The sequence below is a fragment of the Erinaceus europaeus genome, chromosome 5 (genome assembly GCF_950295315.1).
Source record: "Erinaceus europaeus chromosome 5, mEriEur2.1, whole genome shotgun sequence".
In the NCBI taxonomy this organism is placed as follows: domain Eukaryota; kingdom Metazoa; phylum Chordata; class Mammalia; order Eulipotyphla; family Erinaceidae; genus Erinaceus; species Erinaceus europaeus.
The window spans coordinates 115,062,483-115,080,721 of NC_080166.1; the positions used below are offsets into that span (position 1 = coordinate 115,062,483).

Sequence of the window (18,239 nt, forward strand, 5' to 3'; positions counted from 1 at the left end):
ACTACTAAGAAGCCTCTGTCAGTAAAAATGAGCCTACGAAATTGGATTCATTCAACATCTTAAGTACAAGAAAATGAGTTTTGCATTTTTCCCTAAGCATGATTCTTATAATTCATCGCTTTGCTTTAGAACACGACTGATCTAGGAAACTCTGCATCTGACATTAAACACACACACACACACACACACACACACACACACACACACACACACACACCAAAAACTAGTCTAGTGGCTGGATCTAAACTGTACAGAAAGAAAAGCACATGTGGTTAATCTCATTTTATAAAAACATATATGGCACAATCTTCTTAAACCGGTGTAATGTCATCACAAATTATATTTTAAACAGTATGAGTTCATTGCTGGAAGTTCACAAATAACTCAATTCTTTAATCATTTCAGTTACATTATTAAAATTGCTTTTAACAGAAACCCTTACAAATCATTACAAAAGCAGCGATTCCATTTTTTGTCTTTCTTTAATCCATTAATTTACAAGAGTATAACCGTCATTTTTAATCGTAATACCACTTACATCAGAGCAAATGTTCTATACTTTTAGTCAGTTTTAGGAGTAATTTCAATCATAACATAAATCTTCCTAATATCTGCACGTCAATTAGGAGCAAAGATAAAAATTACAGTGTTCAGTGCACTTTATTCACTATGCCAGTCAATAAAGGCAGAGGCCTTGCCAGGATTTGACAGAACTTAAAAAAGGGCTGCAGAAAAGATTCAGTGAAACATTTTTATGAGAGCTGACCATCCTTTATGAATGAAAGCATCCTGTTCTTTTTAAATGGCGCGGTGGGGGTAGGGTGGGCTTAGCAGAGAATTCAGAGACTCTAGGGCACTGGGGCAGACACAAAAGAACTTAGACCTGTGGAGTCTAGCACAGGGTAAATTCAGAATATCTGCTGAAACAACGTTGTCCTTAATCACTTGATTTAAAAAAATTTAAAACATTTATTTATTTTTCCTTTTGTTGCCCTTTTTTAAATTGTTGTTGTAGTTATTATTGTTGTTGTTATTGTTGTCATTGTTAGATGGGACAGAGATAGAGAAGGGGAAGACAGTTAACAGCAAGTGTGAAGGAGAGAAGTCACTACGGAGTATATCAAATATTGGTTGTGCCAAACGCCACAATTGCATAGTCATCTACAGAACACAATTACATGCGCTAATTGCTTCAACCTGTAAACTGTCGTTTATGTATAATCTCCTTTGTTCTGTGGCTTAGTTTATTACTTTCCAGCGGTGGGATCAAAGCATTTACTAATTTCCCCAGTTTTCCTGTCACCATTACCCCGCCAGCAATAGCAAAGAGCAAATCCTGATATCGGAATGAGTCCAGCCGCAGCCTGGCAGCCCAGCGGAGATTGTATGGGAATATGGGACACTTTGTTTACTATGCACCCTGAAGAGTACAAAAAGAAAGAAAGAAAAAAGAAAGAAAGAGAGAAAGAAGGAAAGAAAGTGCGCCCTTTCCAATAAGTCACTGCAAACAGTCGCGTCAGCTAGCTAATACAGACAAGTCTGCAAACTCCCAGGGAAAGCTACATTTTTAAGAAGGAACTCACGAACAACATGAGTTCTCTCGCTGTTTCGTTTTTTTTTTCTTTCCTGATTATTAAAAAAAAGGGGGGAGAGGGGGAGGGAGAGAGGCGCTATATAAACAAGTCTGCGTGTTTCTAAGGCCAACCTGTCTGCAAAATCTTTTACCTGTTTTAAAGCAAAGCACCCACAAAGCTCCCCGCTACTCGACAAATCACAAACACGTACGTGCACGTTTTCAGTGTTAACTGAGCAAAAACAAAACAATTTCTCCCCCAACATTTTCATAGGTGAAAACAAAAAGCAGTTTGCGGGGGGGGGGGGGGGGGCGGAGTTCAACCTTGTTGTCAGTGCCAGCCCCCCACCAGGCTAGAAAGGGGACGGGATCAAGAAGGGCCTGGGACGAACGAGGAGAAAACAAACAAACAACATGACCGGAGCTTTTGTGTGCTTGTTTTTCTGGGCTTAAAACTGGAGCTAGAACGATTTAGTTACCCATCTTGGGTAAACACAACGCCTCGGCGCAGACGCTTCTGCTTGGAAGTTCGCGCGGGGTTCCGGCGGCGAGAGAAAGGGAAGTCGCGGCCGCGGTTTCTCTGGAAGGTTCCCCGAGAGAAAGGCGCGCGCGCCGCCTCCTCTGGCGGCCCGGAGACTCAACACCAGATGGCGCTGCAGCATCAAGAGCGGGAGCCCCGGCGGCGAAGTAAACGGGGAGAGGCGTCACCGGATCCTTACCTTTCCGCCTGACGCCGGAAATACGCGCTGGCGCGAACTGCCTATCCCGGATATTGGCGCTGCTGGAGCTTTCCCGCGTGGAGGCGGGGCTAGAACCGGAACCGGAGGCCGACCGATCGGTCTCGGGGCGGAAGCCCCGGGCGGTGCCAGGGGGGGCGTGGTTTCTAGTGCGCGCGCATTGCCTTGGCGGGAGCAGGAGAGGGCGGGGTCTTCGCCGTGCGCTTGCGCAACTTGAGGACGTAGGGGTAGTTGACGAGCGTGTCCTTCTCCATGTTTGCATATTTGTTCCCCTCGCAAGCCGGAAATGGTGGCGTAGTAGGTTTGGTGTGTGGTGGTTTTCTTTTTTTAAGTTAATTTATTATTATTTTTTAATAACTCCTCCGCCCATAGAGGTTGGAGTTCCAGCTGTGAGCCAGGTTTCTGGAAATGTCTGTGGAAAGATAGTGAGGTCTGTCTGAGGTAAAAATGCCGAGCCCAGTTTTTTTTCTCTTGACTCCGGAACGGTGTCAACGGCTGCTGGGCGCGGCCGGCGCGGGAGGACCCGGCCTCCGGGGGCCCCTGAGCGGACTTGGACTTGGCTCCCAGCTGTGTCTCTGCCGCACCCACCGCAGCCCGCCGGCGAGCAAGCCGGCAAATAGCAGCCGCTCCTAGTAGAACCGAAGGAAGACACGGCGTTGGCCGCCTAGCAGCGCCTCTTAGTCATTTAAGGCGTTCACTTTTTGTATTTTTTGCAATTTTGTAAAATCAGTTCATATTTTGCGTCTGGCAGTGTGATCTTGGTCAGACTCTGCACATGAAAAGAAAGGCCTCTGGCAGAAAACATTCCAAAGTCAAAAACCCTGTTATTACTATTGTTATTATATTAACTTTTACAGGATAGAAGCAGCCCCCTGTTTAACACACTGGCTTTGTATTATTTTTAGATACAACATAGAAACAGCCCAACATGTGGGGTCAAGTAAAGCCTGCATCCCGTTTTAGACTCATCCTCAAGTGTCAGCTGCGGGGTGCTCAGTTCTCCCGAGAAACTACCTTCAGCCTTGCTGACAACCTCTGTATTTCAGAGCTCCCTTTTGCTTGGCACACACAAAACTGAGTACTTGTGAGTCAGAGCCCAGGGAAATAGTCCTGTAGGCAGGTGCGCTGAGCAGACCAGGTGCTGAGACGCTGTGTCCTCTGCCTCTAGCGGCCACGTGGGCTTGTCGCTGTTTTCCCATAAAACCTTTCGGCCATGCCTCTAGCGGCCACGTGGGCTTGTCGCTGTTTTCCCATAAAAACTTTGGGCGATGCCTCTAGTGGCCACATGGGCTTGTCGCTTCTTCTTGTTTTCCCATAAAACCTTTTGGTAGTTGGGCTCACAGGTGTGTGGAGGCTCCTGTGGCTTGAGGGGTGGCAGGGTCTTGATGTGAAAAAGCAGAAACGGGAAGATGTAGGCAATATCTTAGTATCCTGGAAGAAGAGCAGATGAACAAGGCGTCCAGAGAAAAAGAGGTGGAGGTATACATGGGAGATTACTGGGAAGATACATGGACAAAGGCAGTCGGAAGCAAAGCTGAAGTAGTCATGGAGGCTGGTCTGGAGGAGAGTTTTAGATCTCAAGTGGGATGTGCAGTAGTATAAGGAGTAGTATGGGGTGTAAGGAGTAGAAAGTGTAGCATAAGGAGTAAGTTCATCCTTATGTTTCACTTTGGAATGTGTCACACTTAGTGTGCTAGGCAGCCAACTTTTTATTAGTTAGCTCTTACATAAATATAGTGTGTCTATGTATGTATGTGCGTTACACATTGATGCAGATTTGTGATATAAATATGTATCAGTCACTTCTATGCAAATACCCAATCTCCTATCCTTTGCAACAGCTTGCCTAGCAAAACCTAGATCATGGGTGAAATCATGTGTTTTACGTTTTCTGAGATAATAAAGGCGGTGCCATGGATTCTTCCCATTGTTCAACCATTCTCCTTTTATTTAGTGATTTTATCCTTTTCTACGTCATGTATTTCATTCTTTCTCTTCTGCCAGGATAGCCTGAGGGTACTTCTTCCCGAGCTAGTGCTCTCTGGGTTGGAGAGAACTCAACTGGAGCTGATCTAGGCTGCTGTGTGGGAGAGGGATCAGGAACTCGTGCTGCACCAACTTCCGCAGGAGATACACTCTGGAACTCTTGGAGCCGGAAAGCAATTTCCAAGTGTCTTTAATCAGAAGAGCAGCTGTTTTTATACTCTCCAAGTAGGGTGGAAACAGGATGTGATATAGAGAGGGTGGAGAGAAAAGTGACTGGTGAAAATCAGGGTGTGACAAAGAAGGGCTCAGGGTGTGACGAGGGGGTGGAGCAGGCGAGAATCCTATCACTGAACCACCAATGCCCTAGAGTGCTTTATGTAAAAGTGATTTATGTAAATAGACCAAAGCTTTGGATTAGTAAATCCCTATATAGGCATATGGTTAAGCAGAAGCCAGGGGGAGGTGATATACTAGCCAACATCTCCCCCTTTCTTTTTAACTATTTGCCATAGTATCAGGAGTACGGGGCACTTTGTGAGGCAGGGAGACTGATAAGAGGCACACCTTTTTTGGGGTTCTACTGTCCCTCCTTGCTCAACCTCTCCGTGGAGAGAGAGACTAACAGGATTGACACACCCCTCAGGCTCAAGCCCTTCCAAGCTCAACCATATCCTCACAATATTCCCAACATCTTCCTCTTACTTAATGGTCATATATAACTGGGTCAATGTCTGTAAAAGGCTTCATCTCTGTCAGGGGAATAGCAGTGTAGGGGTGAACAGAAACCTGTTGGGAAGAAAGCAGAATGATAGTGTGTAAGTGTCTTCAAAAAGAACTAGCATAAGACAGGGAGGGATAAGTAAGAGTAGCAAGAGACAGAGTGAGCCTGATGGGTGGAGGAGTGGGGTCCTGATAAGCTGAGGGGCTAGAGGGGTGATCTGGCATTGCAAAATCCCAAGTCAGCTGGCGGAAAGTTCTATGAAGTGCTACAGTCATTCTTCAAGAAGTCCAGCAGTATAAAAGGAGTGTCCAGCAAGTTCTATAGACACATCAGTCCAATGTCAATTGGCCAGGAAATAAATGCCACACGTCTATCTTGATGGAGGAGGACGGCCACTGGAACTTTTCTTCTCTGTAGAGAGTGACCTGGAACCGCCAAAACATGGTGGGTGAAACAGAAGCAGGAAGAGCAGACACCGATGGTTGAGAGAAAGGCAGTAGGAAAGTCTTGTCCTTTGGAGTCTGTGAATCAGGTTCTCCAGATCATGTCAGGTCACATCATGGGTTTCGGGGGATGGCTGTAATTGTGGGTGATGTCAGAGGTCAGGGGTCCAAGATGGATTTCTGGGGATTCTATATGAGCAGAAGCTTCTTTATGCGAAGGCTTGTCATAGCTGTAGTCAATTACTTATGAAAAAACTTTGTAACAAATTAGAAGTTTACTACAATTGATAACTCAATGATTATAACTGGTTTAGGTATCTTTATAATTTTGTGTAAAGGTCATCTTACGTGACCTCATGTAGCAGTCTTTATATAGCAAAGTTTTCATACCGAATTTAAGTCACATATATTGATTCTTAACTATTTTTACATTGGGTTTTTAAGCAAACTCAGGCTACTAAAGTTAACACATTTTAGTGACAATTTTTTTTTTGGTACATTTACAATATCGGATTGATGCCAAATTTGTTGTGGATTAATTTCCACAAGATAGCTTACAGGACATTTTGGGGGGCCCTCCAAAAATGTCCTGTATAGAGAATTTGTATTTTAACTTAGGAGATGATGAATTGTCACATTGAATATTTAGAGTTTTACCTTAAACACTCAGTTACTTAAATGAATTGATTTTACCTCTTCTCGTAAAAATGTAGCTTCGAAGTTACAATTTAACTGTTAAGTTAATGTTTACCAAACTTGAAACACACATATTAAACATATAGTTTATAACACACAGGAGGAGAAAAACTTGTAAATAAGATATATCATCTCAAATGTGAATTTAGATCTACTGTCATAGTTGAACCATCTTTACTTACAGTTTAAGACTAAACATTTCATATTGATATCAAGACTTAAAAAAGAAATCTAAAGGGGGACTGAACAATTTTTGGACTGTTTCTGGACGTCTCCAGAAACCATGGCTGCGTCCAGCCGTTTTATATAAAGTCAATTAACTTTCAGAGTACTCTGAGCACAATGGGTCATACAAAAATTTTGGTCACTCAACTCACTCAATTTTTTTTTTCACTCACTCACTCACTCACAAAACACAGCTGGCCAGTCAGAGCATAAGGCATTCATTCAGGGGGGGGGAAGAGTTCTATGAATCAGATTTTTTTTTTTGATTCTGCTGTGCTGAATTATGGATCCTGGGGTGCATCCTGCAGCCAGTCCTCCCGCAGCCAGTCTTCCTGCAGTGCTTCTTGTTCTTCAGGGACATCAGCGCCATCATGTGGGCACCGCCGAACATGGCGGGCAGGAACCCAAACAGGCCTGGAGTAATTCCGTGGAAAAATACATGCAAAACCCCTCCCCATAGTCAACAGGGGGTCAGGTCCTTTCCAAATTCCATCAAGTGGGTCTTTCCACTTGACTTTAATAGCTGGGAGGGTGGGTGGTGTTTGCCAATGAAGAATTATAGGAGGTTGGTCTGAGTTTTTTCAAATACCAAAGAGACCTAATGTAGTTAAGGCCTTTGCCAGCTGGACATTAGGGGGGCACATTTCCCCTTCCTCTCTATTCAACTGAGCCTTAAGAGTTTGATGGGCCCTCTCAACAATGCCTTGTCCCCGTGGACTACACGGAATGTCCGTAGTATGAGCAATGTTCCAGAGGGAACAAAAATCCCTAAATTGTTCGCTGGCAAAAGCAGGTCCACCATCACTCTTAAGTTGAAGAGGTAAGCCCACCACAGCAAAACAGGAGAGCACATGGCCCATAAGCTTTTTTGAGTTTTCTCCAGTCTGAGCTGCAGCCCACACAAACCTAGAGAAGGCATCAATTGAGATGAACACACACCTTTGTTCGCCAAAGTTAGGTATGTGGGCAACATCAACCTGCCAAAGAGCATTGGCCTCCAAGCCCCGAGGATTAACCCCCAGAGTCTGAATAGCAGGTGTCCTGACCAGACCTGCACAGGAGGAACATGTAGCAAGAATACGCCTCAACTGTGGCAGAGGAATATCAGGAAATCGAGCTCGAAGACCCCTAAGATCAACATGGGCTAGGGAATGAAAGTCAGCAGGATTAGAGACAGAGGCCAGGAGAATTCCTGTGGAGGCAAGGCGGTCAGCTGCAGCATTCCCTTCGGACAGGGGACCAGGAATAGGGCCGCGGGAACGCAGGTGCTGAACACACAGTGGATGGGTTCGAGAACAGAGCATAGAGGCAACCTGAATTAAAAGAGGAGAAAGTGGGCTGTCATCAACTCCCACACAAGATCGAGCAAGCCATGGAAGCAAGCCAACAGCACACACACTGTCAGAAAAAAGGTTGAAGGACTCTGGCACAGCTTCCAATGCAAGGAAAACAGCACAAAGCTCCCTGCACTGAGGGGAATCATCAGGAAGCCCAGCAAAGAGAGGCCCGGGGCACTGCTGGTCTGGATAATATATAAGGGCAGCAGCTCCCTTTTTTCCACCATCAGTGAACACTGTAGGAGCAGAGGGGATGGGATCTCGAGAGAAAAGTTTAGGTACTAGTAGAGGCAACAGAGGTAAAGAAGCTATCAAATTATTAGAGCGAAAATGATTATCTAATTGTCCTGGAAAACCCATTAAACTTATGGCAAAACGAGAATGGTGGCGTATGAGCCATTCTGTATCAGTGAGAGAAAAGGGAAGAATGATTGAATCTGGTTCCCTTCCTAAGACCTGAACCGATCTGTTTCTTCCTTGGCGAACCATAAATGCTAAGGCATCAATCTCGATAAGGAGTCTTGGAGCTCCACCTACTGGCGTATGAAGCCATTCGAGAACGCCATGTTTCTGCCACAATGCCCCCACTACCGTGGGGGTGGAGTTAAAGATTAGAAGATTTACTGGAGAGGAGGGGGAGAACCGAACGAGGTGCATGTCCTGGAGAGCCTGGTTAACTTTTTCCAGAGGCAAGGAGGCTTCGGGGGTTAACATACGCTTTGAGGAGGGCTGTTTGTTTCCTTTTAACAGATCGAACAGTGGTTGCAGGCAGCTCGTAGGCAGATAAAGATACTGCCTAAGCCAATTCAAATTTCCAAGAAAACTTTGTAAAGAAGCAAGAGTGAGATTAGAAGGAAAAGTAACACAAGGTTTTAAAGGACGAATCTGCGTTAGGGAAATCTCTGAGCCTAAGAAAGATATTGGAGGGATTAGCTGTATCTTCTCAGGAGCTACATTAAGTCCACTTCTCTTTAAGGCAGGGATTAGAAAATCACGTAGGGCGGAGAGATCTGTATCTAATTCTCCCCATATTAACACGTCATCCATATAATGAAAAACCTTAAGGCCCTTATGAATATATGGAAAAAGGGCAGATTTAACAACCTCTTGACAAATAGTAGTACTATTAGCCATGCTCTGGGACAGTACCACCCATTCAAATCTATCGGCAGGGCTGGCATTATTAATAGAAGGAACAGAGAAAGCAAAACGTTTACAATCTTGTGGGTGTAAGGGAATAGAGAAAAAACAATCCTGTATATCAATAGCTATGATTGGAATTCCTGTGGGAATTGCGGAAGCAAGAGGCAAACCCCTTTGGGGGGAGCCCCAAACCTGCATGGTTTTATTAACTGCACGAAGATCTTGGAGGAGGCGCCATTTTCCTGAGCGCTTTTTAATTACAAAGACTGGAGTATTCCGTGGGCTCCGAGAATGACGAATGTGTCCCAAAGATAACTGCTCTTGGACGAGTTTTTTAAAAATTTCTAGCTTCTCCCTAGGCAAAGGCCACTGTTCCACCCAGACAGGCTCATTAGAAAGCCAATCTAAACGGGGAGTTCTGTTACGAACAGTAGCAGTTAGTACTGGGGGTGCTGGTTGGGTCTAGCAGTCTCACAGGAGTGAGTGTGGTGTCCTGCAGAGGTGTCTGAGGATATCACTACATCTAAAGATTCCAGCAAGTCTCTTCCCAATAAATTGGTGCTTATATCAGCTATTAAAGGCTGAAAGCATCCGGTAGTCCCTTCTGAATCTTCCCACACAAGGGAATCTCGTGTGCGGAATGCCTGAGTCAATCCTCCAACACCATGTAAGCGTGGTCCTGGGAGGAGTTCCCAACTCTGGGGGACCTCTGCTTGTCTTAATATTGTCTTATCTGCTCCCATGTCAATCAAACACTTAAAAGGAATATTAACAATCTTTACTGTCATAGTTGGGTGACCCCTTTCTAAAACAGGGGTGGTCCATAAAATCTCAGGCTCCGAATTCGAGCTGTTCTCTTGCTCCAGCCGGTTATTTCTATGCTGGAAGTTCCCACATACCGCGGGTTCCTCCTTCTGCTCACCCTCTGTTATTGTTACTTGGCATGGTGGGTATAGCGATGGATTGGGTCCCAAGCTGGGCTTCTGTTTGTGGAAGAAGGGCACAGCACCAAGCGGGCGACCTGCTTCCTTCCCTCTTGGGGGCGGGGCTAAGGGAAGCCCCATACCTAGTTTAAATCCCTGTTTACATTTGGCAGAGGCGTGCCGTTCCTATGGAACCTTGACCAACAATCTCTCCTCCAGTGAAATCCTTTCTGGCATCTGGGACAAGGCATTCGTGGTCTCTGATTCCCTGTCTGGAGGCGGGGTTGCCCTGACTGGAGGTGGGGTCGCCCTGACTGGAGGCGGGGTCGCGGTCTATTTTCTGGACATTGGTTACGCCAATGCCCTTGGCGACCGCACTGAAAGCAAGCTCCTTTTTGCTTATGTAAGGTAGCTGCATAGGCCTGTAACATAGGTCCTTGAAAAGAGCTTGATCTGAGATCCTGTGTAGCTAGAATCCAAGTATCTGGGTGTTCGTTTTTAAGAGTGATACAGGCCTGTCGAAAATGTGGAAGCATTCCATCCCAGATTATGGATCGCAGGAGGAGAAAACGAGCGTCAGGATTATAAATCTTCCTTTCCAAACTCGACTGGACCCTGGCAATGAATTTAGCGAGGGATTCATCAGGTTCTTGTTGCAGGGAGAGAATGGGGGCTGAGGCTGCTCCCATGGGTGGTGTTAATCGCTCCCATGCTTTTAATGCACACAGGCGTACTTGATCAAAATACCCCGCTGGAAACTTGGCTTCCGCCTGTTGAATCCCTGTTTCTAATTGTCCTGTTCCAAACAATGCATCAAAATTACCCTCTGGCTGATTTTGAATATTTTTCTGCGATTGTTGTAAACATTCGTCGTGAAAGAATGCCTCCCATTGCAGGAAGAGTGGGCCTGGGAGCGTAGCACGAGTCACATCTCTCCAATATTGGGGGGTATTAAGGTTCTGAAGCAGGCCTTGTAAAATGGACCTGGTCCATGGGGCATGAACACCGTCATCTTTGATAGCCTGGCGTAGTTCCTTCAGGTCTGTGGCGGAATATGGATACCAGGCCTGAGGTTTTTGTCTATTGGGGGCAACACTGACCGGAAATGTGTGGACTTGCTCAGATAAGTGTGTAGCGGTAGGAGGAGTCATCGAAGTGGGAGCTTCTGGACAAGTGGCCGAAGAAGTGGTTTTGGAGGCTACAGGAGAATTCAGACATGTGTCTATCAAAACAGGGGTGGGTGAAGAAGCAGCAGTGGAGGCAGCAGGAGGTAAAAACCACCATAGTTTTTACAAAGTCTTAGCAACAATTCTACTTTTTTTTTTTAAACAAATTCATGTGTCTCACTTCTTTATATTGCACATCTGAGCAAAAACAGCCAGTAGTGGAGCCAGGGAGTGGCACACCTGGTTAAGCACACACATAACAATGCATAAGAACCTAGGTTCAAACCCCTGGTACCTACCTGCCTCACGGGTGGTGAAGCAGGGCTGCAGGTGCCTCTCTGTCTCTCCCTCTTTATCTCCCCCTCCCTTCTCAATTTCTCTCTGTCTCTATGCAATAATAAAATATATTTTTTAAATGTAACATACAAGAGTTAATTGAATGTAGCAACAAGAGTACTTGAACACAAACACCAAATTAAAGATCTACACATCATTATTATATATCATAGAAAGTATGAGAAGAAAAAACAATCAAAAGTAAGGAAGATTAAAAAGTACTAGAAAGTGACATTTAACAAGACAGACTATGCAAGTATGTTATACATAAAAGTATTATACATAAAAATATATATAAATACATCTAAGAAAGATATTTAAAATTTGACATGTGGGGCTAGATGGTGGCTCACCCAGTTAAGCACACACAGTACTAAGTACTATGCTTAAGGGCTCACACAAGGATCTGGATTCAAGCCTCCCTACCCCCACTCTCCACTAGAAGTAAGGACACTTAACAGTGAAGCAAGACTGGAGGTGTCTTTCTCTCTCCCTATCTCCTCACCCTCTCAATTTCTCTCTTGTTCTATTGAATAAAATGGAAAAAAAATGTATCAACCTTTTTGTGAAGTGACTCCCCTTGCAGGTGGGGAGCCAGGGGCTCAAACCAGGATCTTTATGCCGGTCCTTGGACTTTGTGCCACTGAGCTGAACCCTCTGTGGCTACCACCCAACTCCTGTCTTACCATTCTTTACTTGAACATCTTCATTCCATTTCTTCCTTCTTTTTCAGACTTTAAAGTTCTTTAATATTTCTATTGACTCGTATTTCTGAATCTGCTGTACTGTATGTCACCTTGTTGAGAATTAAGTGGCCCTTGTTTCTTTCTTTGTGGCACTCCATTCAGTACCTCTTGCAAGGCAGATCTGGTACTGGAAAATTCCTTTAGTTTTTGCATACATGGTACTGCTTTGATTGCTTCTTTATGTTTGAATGACAGTTTTTACAAGATAAAGTATATGTGGTTGGCAGCTTTTGTCTTTTAAAACCTTGGACATAGCACTTCACTTTCTTCTTTTCCCTGGCAGCTTAGAATTTTTTTTTTTACTTTGTCCTTGACTTTTGATTAATTCACAATGATTTGTCTTGGTGTGGGCCTATTTGGTTTTAGGAACTTGGGAGTTTTCTCTGCTACCTGAACATCTATATCCTTATCATACCCCAGATTGGAAAAATGTCTGCTACTACTTGTTTGATTATGCTTTCTGTTCCCATCTTTCCCTCCTTTCCTTCTGAGACTCCTATAGTTCTGATATTTCCTTTTTTTTTTTTTTCAATGGAGTCTTCAATTCCTTGAGGAGTGCCTCAACTTCCCTAAACATTTTTTCTCCTACTTTGAAGTCAGAGAGTATGGTCATTTTGTCCTCTATTTTCTGATATTTTCTCTTCTACATGGGTAATTCTACTTCCTTCACTTTCTATTTGAGACTAGAATACATTCAAAATGTCCTTCACATCCTGTATCTCTATTTTCATGTTTTCCATTTTCCTGTCCAGTGATTCTTTGAATTCTTGGATTTCTTTCTTAGTCCATTTCTCCACATTAAAGTGAGAGCTTTATATTTCTTCAAATTTCCTGATAATGTAACTCCTAAATTCTTTCTCTTCTGGATATGCATCATTAAGTACCTGGCCATTTTGATTTCCCAGTCTAGCAGATGGAGACTGGGAAATCTCCATTTCCCAGATGGCCTCCCCCAGGGCTCTGTTCTGGCTCCTACGCTATTTAATATTTACATCAGTGACCTCCCAGAAACTTCTTCAAGGAAGTTCATCTATGCCGATGACATCTGCTGTGCAACTCAGGCATCCAAGTTCAACATCCTCGAGGAAACACTCACGAAAGACATGTCTCTGATATCTGATTACTGTAAAAAACGGTGACTAATCCCTAGCACTGCAAAAATGGTATCATCTGTTTTCCATCTACACCATGCCTCGGCCTCGCATGAGCTTAATGTGCAGCTTGACGATACGAGAATCCGGCATGAAGCCCAGCCAGTCTATCTTGGCGTTACTCTCGATCACACTCTGTCATTTCACGAACATCTCATAAAAACTGCAGCAAAGGTGGGCGCGAGGAATAACATCATTGCAAGACTGGCCAGCTCCTCATGGGGCGCGAGCGCTTCCACACTACGATCATCATCTCTGGCATTATGCTATTCCACTGCAGAATACTGTGCCCCAGCATGGTTCCGTAGCCCCCATGTCCACTTGGTCGATTCCAAATTATATTCCTCCATGAGGATAATTTCTGGAACCATCCATTCCACCCCGGTTCCATGGCTGCCAGTTCTTAGCAACATCGCCCCGCCAGATATTCGTCAGGATGCGGCATCATCTAAGTTCATTTCCCACGTCTATGCTCGACCGGACCTGCCAATATACGCGGATATCTTCACCCACCCTGTCCAACGCTTGATGTCTCATCATCCCATCTGGTCTCCTACGCCTACACTGAACTTCTCTGTTCCAGTCTCTTGGAAACAGACTTGGCAGTCAGCTGAGGTAAAGAACAAACACCTCACAGACCCCTGCAGGCATCAACCCGGCTTTGACCTAGCACGTTATGATTGGGTCCTCCTCAATCGCTATCGAACAGGCCATGGCTGGTGTGCCGCTGTGTTCCATCGCTGGGGAGCCAGAGACGACCCGAACTGCCCCTGCAGCTCCAGACAGACTATGACCCACATAGTCAACGACTGCCACCTCTCCAGATTCAAAGGAGGTCTCGAAACTTTACATCAGGCTCAACCTGATGCTGTTGACTGGCTATGGAAGAAGGGCAAACGCTAGAAGAAGAAGGAATTTCCAAGTTTTACTCATCTGTCTTGTTTTCTGTTGTTAGTCTGCAGGTGGTGCTGGGTTCTGCTTTATATGCAGTTGCGGGCAGAGGGGAGGAGTTTTTAAGAAGTGATGTAGCATTATGATGCCTGATGTCCCTTAAATAGAATCTTCAGTTGGGCAAGAGAGTAAAGGATCCCTTCTCTTTCCAGGCTGTTTTCTGAAAGTAGAAACTCTGCTGTGAGGTCAAACTCACTTTCCTAACTGTGGGACAGTCTGAACTTGATAGCAGGGTCTCTGGCAGTGGGGTACCATAGAGTTTGGTTGGTACCTCTGCTGCCACAATTGTACACTATTCAGCTCCCTGAGTCTACCAAATCATTGCCTAGGTTTTACTCAGGGACCCATGGTTTCTACAGCTCTAAACAGCAGTCCCATCACTATCAGTATCAGTAGCTGAGTGGTTTTGTGCTGGTCCTTTAAACTCACTTCATGGATTTCAAATGCTTGCAGATAAGGCACCCACTGGTGAGGCAATGCCCTGTTTCTTCTCTCCCTCCTGCCCTCCTCCTCTGTCCACGTGCAGTCACCAACCTCCAGATAGTAATGTTCCTTTTTTTTTTACCAGAAATCTCAGATGTTCACTGACAAAATTCACTGAGTTGTTTGTTGTAATATTTGTTTTAGGGGGAGTGTCAGCTTTTTAAGACTAGGTTGCCATAGCTCTGCCTCAGAAGTACCACTCACATTTTTTTATCATCTTCACTGTAGTTTAAGAGGATGGGTCTTTCAATCAAATGTCAACATTTGGTATTGTTGGTCTTCAATCACTTCAATGGGTGGTTATGTGTTATTTCATTTCTATAAAGTACATTTAAACTTTGCTCATTTTAATATTTATTTGTTATTTTGGTTGTGGGACTCCATGCCTGTGTAATACTCCACTCCCAAAAGACTCTTTTTTTTTTCTTTTATTTCAGATAGAGAAAAGAGTGACATTCCAATACTGCTCCACTGTTCACGAGGCTTCTGGTGCTATGGATGGTGCTCCCATGTGGTATTGGGGGCTCAAACCTGGTTCCACAGCATGGTAGAGTGTGTACTTTATTGGTGAGCTATCTCCTGGCCTTCCATTTTTTAATTGATTTTTTTATTATTGAATTTTAGGAATTATTTATGTATGTGCATGACTTTATTTTCTTTATTGATATAAGATTGATATTGGAAAGGCTGATTATAGTTAGAGAACTTTGGCAATAAACTCAAGTGCATAACTTCACCATATTCATTATCTCCAAAAGTTTCCTCCACCATTCCTCATAACAACTACTTATTTTATAATAAGTGTAACAACTATCTTTTAAAAAAATTTTAAGTATGAAGTTCAGTATTGCTAAGTAAAGGTAATATTCTGTAAGGAGATCTGTAGGTATTTATTTTGTTTAGCAGTCTTTATACCCTTTGAGTAACACCTCTCAATTTCCCCTTCTTTTTGTAAATACTTATTTTAAATTAAAAAATGTGTTAATATTTTAACACTTACTATTTAACCAGTTTTTGGTCTGTGTATGTGCGTGTTGGTGGTGGTGGTAAAAGTGATAATGGTAAATACATGATTCTATTCCTTCTATCCTGACTTTTTAATTTCTTTTACTTTATATAGATAGATATCTAGATAGATAGATAGGGGGAGAGATATCAGATAGATAGATAGGGGGAGAGATATCAGAGCACTGTTCCACTACTCTAGGATCTTTACCAGATGATTTTATGCTACCATGAGGTGCAAGATTCAAACCAGCACCTGGTGCATGCTAAGACAATGATTTCCTGAGTGAGTTATTGCCCAATCTAGTCTTTTTATCAGAGAGAGACTGAGAGAGAAGAGGGTAGAGGAAAGAGAGAGACTGAGACTGGATCCTGAAGCCTTACTTACCACTCATCAAGCTTTCTGCCTGCGGGACCAGGGGCTTGAACTTGGGTTCTTACATATGGTAATTTGTGCATTTAACCAGGTGCACCACGAACCAGTCTTCATTTTTTAGTATCAAAAATTCTGCAGCATAAAGTTGTAAATAAAATTATCTTACTATCTTTCTTAATATCTATAATAAATTAAATTTTGTTTCATATTGTAATGAGTAGACAGTCACATTTACCAAAATAGAATCACTTACTCTAGTAGTATTTGTGAGATGATTATCCTTCATTGATTTACATTGACACTTTTGTCAAAAATTATTTGATTTCTCTATATTTCCATTCTATTTCACTGATAATCTGTTTATATTTATGCTAGCTTATCTGAATTTTTTTCCTCAGAATTGTTTTGATTCTTCTAAGTCCATTGCACTTTTATTTAAATTTTAGAATTGACATCTGAAAGCATGTTAGGATTCTGATTCTGATTCTCTTGACTGTTGTTAGTTTTGGGAGAATTAATAGCAATACTGACTATTCTAATTTTTCATACTGGTGAATCTCCATTTTTTTAGTCTTAATTTTTAAAAATATTTTATTTATTAATGAGAAAGATAGGAGAGAGAGTAAGAACCAGACATAATTTTGGTACATGTGCTGCTGGGGATTGAACTTAGGACCTCATGCTTGAGAGTCCAATGCTTTATCTACTGCGCCACCTCCCAGACCACTAATCTTTTAATTTTTAGTGTACTGGTCTTGCACATGTATTGTTGAAGTTATTCCTAAATAGTTCATGTTTGATTACAAATATATTTTTAAAACTAAGTTTTCAGTTTGCTGAGTCATTGTATTTTTCAATTCTAGATTTTTCATATGGTTCTAATATTTTAGGTTCTACATCTCTGAAATCTGTACTCCCTCTTTTCAGTGTTGAAATCATCTATAGGTCTTTTTTCTACTGTCTTTTTTTCCTAATTCTATTTCCTGGTATGCCCAGAAATTCTTAATGAAATAAAGACAGTTTTTTTATTTGGGGGTGAGAGAAAGGTGGTGGTTTGAGGGCCTTTTTAAAATTTCCGTAGAGGATTCTACTTTAGTTTCTTTTTGGAAGCTAGACCAGAGACAGAGCTCGTTAAGCCACATGATTTTCAGCCAGTTATATCCAATTGGTCTATTCTAAATTCATCCTTACTCCTAAAGTGGCCCTCTTTGTTTCCTTCTTGAAAAGGTGATGTATTTTCCAATGTCATTTCTGCTTGGTTATCTCTAAATTCAGGTTTTTCCTTTCTCAAAACCATGAACCTCCTGATTGTCATTCTTTGCTTCTGCATTTCTTAGCTACAACTTTCAAGATCTCTATTCAGATACTAAAACCATTTTCAAATTGCCAGATGACTCAAGGGGAAAAATAAGAGTTGAGTATGGGGAATCTGGCGGTAGCGCAGTGGGTTAAGCACACGTGGCACCAAGCACAAGTAAGGATCCCAGTTAGAGCCCCCGGCTCCCCACCTGTATGGGAGTCGCTTCACAGACGGTGAAGCAGGTCTGCAGGTGTCTATCTTTCTCTCCCCCTATCTGTCTTTCCCATCTCTCGCTGTCCTATCCAACAACAACGACATCAACAACAACAACAATAATAATTACAACAATAAAAAACAAGGGCAACAAAAGGGAATATATATATATATAGAGAGAGAGAGAAGGAGAGAGAGAGAGAGTTGAGTCATCTGTATCTCTCTAGCATCTGGTCCTTTCAAAATACCATCAAAAAGATCTCTTTTTATAATGTTTACCCAGCTTTTCTAGTTCTTCACAGTTAAAAGGATTGGTGTGATCTTAAAAAAAAAAAAAAAAGATCTAATGGTTTGTGCATAGGACTTTCATGCTGGAAGGCACAGATGCCTCAAGATCAATCCACTGGCTTCATTCTAAACCAGAGCTGAGCATTATTCTGATATCTTGCATTCTCTCTCTCTCTCCATATATGTATATATATGTAATGTTATCATTTCTGGGGTTTTAGCACTCCTGGCTGTCCTTTGCAGATAGGAACAGAGAAACAGAGACAGAGAGAAAGATGCCACAACACTGAAACTTCCTCAAGAATTAGACTCAGGTGAGTTGGGCAGTAGCGCAGCAGGTTAAGCACACGTGGCGCCAAACACAAGGACCAGCATAAGGATCCGGGTTGGAGCCCCAGGCTCCCCACCTGCAGGGGAGTCACTTCACAAGTCGTGAAGCA

At 43.1% G+C, this 18,239-nt stretch overlaps 1 protein-coding gene and 1 long non-coding RNA gene across 3 annotated transcripts in view; one reads left to right on the forward strand and one right to left on the reverse strand.

Moving 5' to 3' along the window:
* The window catches only part of LOC132538640 (uncharacterized), a 915,711-nt gene that overhangs the window by 220,716 nt on the left and 676,756 nt on the right, over window positions 1-18,239 (reverse strand). The window lies entirely within an intron of this gene.
* Window positions 1-18,239, forward strand: part of STARD13 (StAR related lipid transfer domain containing 13) — a 576,918-nt gene that overhangs the window by 88,147 nt on the left and 470,532 nt on the right. Inside the window, exon 2 of one of the 2 annotated variants that reach the window (XM_060191639.1) lies at window positions 15,055-15,184. The exons of the other annotated variant lie outside the window; for it this stretch is intronic. The gene's annotated coding sequence lies outside the window, so the exon portion shown is untranslated. The remainder of the gene's footprint in view (window positions 1-15,054; window positions 15,185-18,239) is intronic. 2 annotated transcript variants of the gene reach the window in all.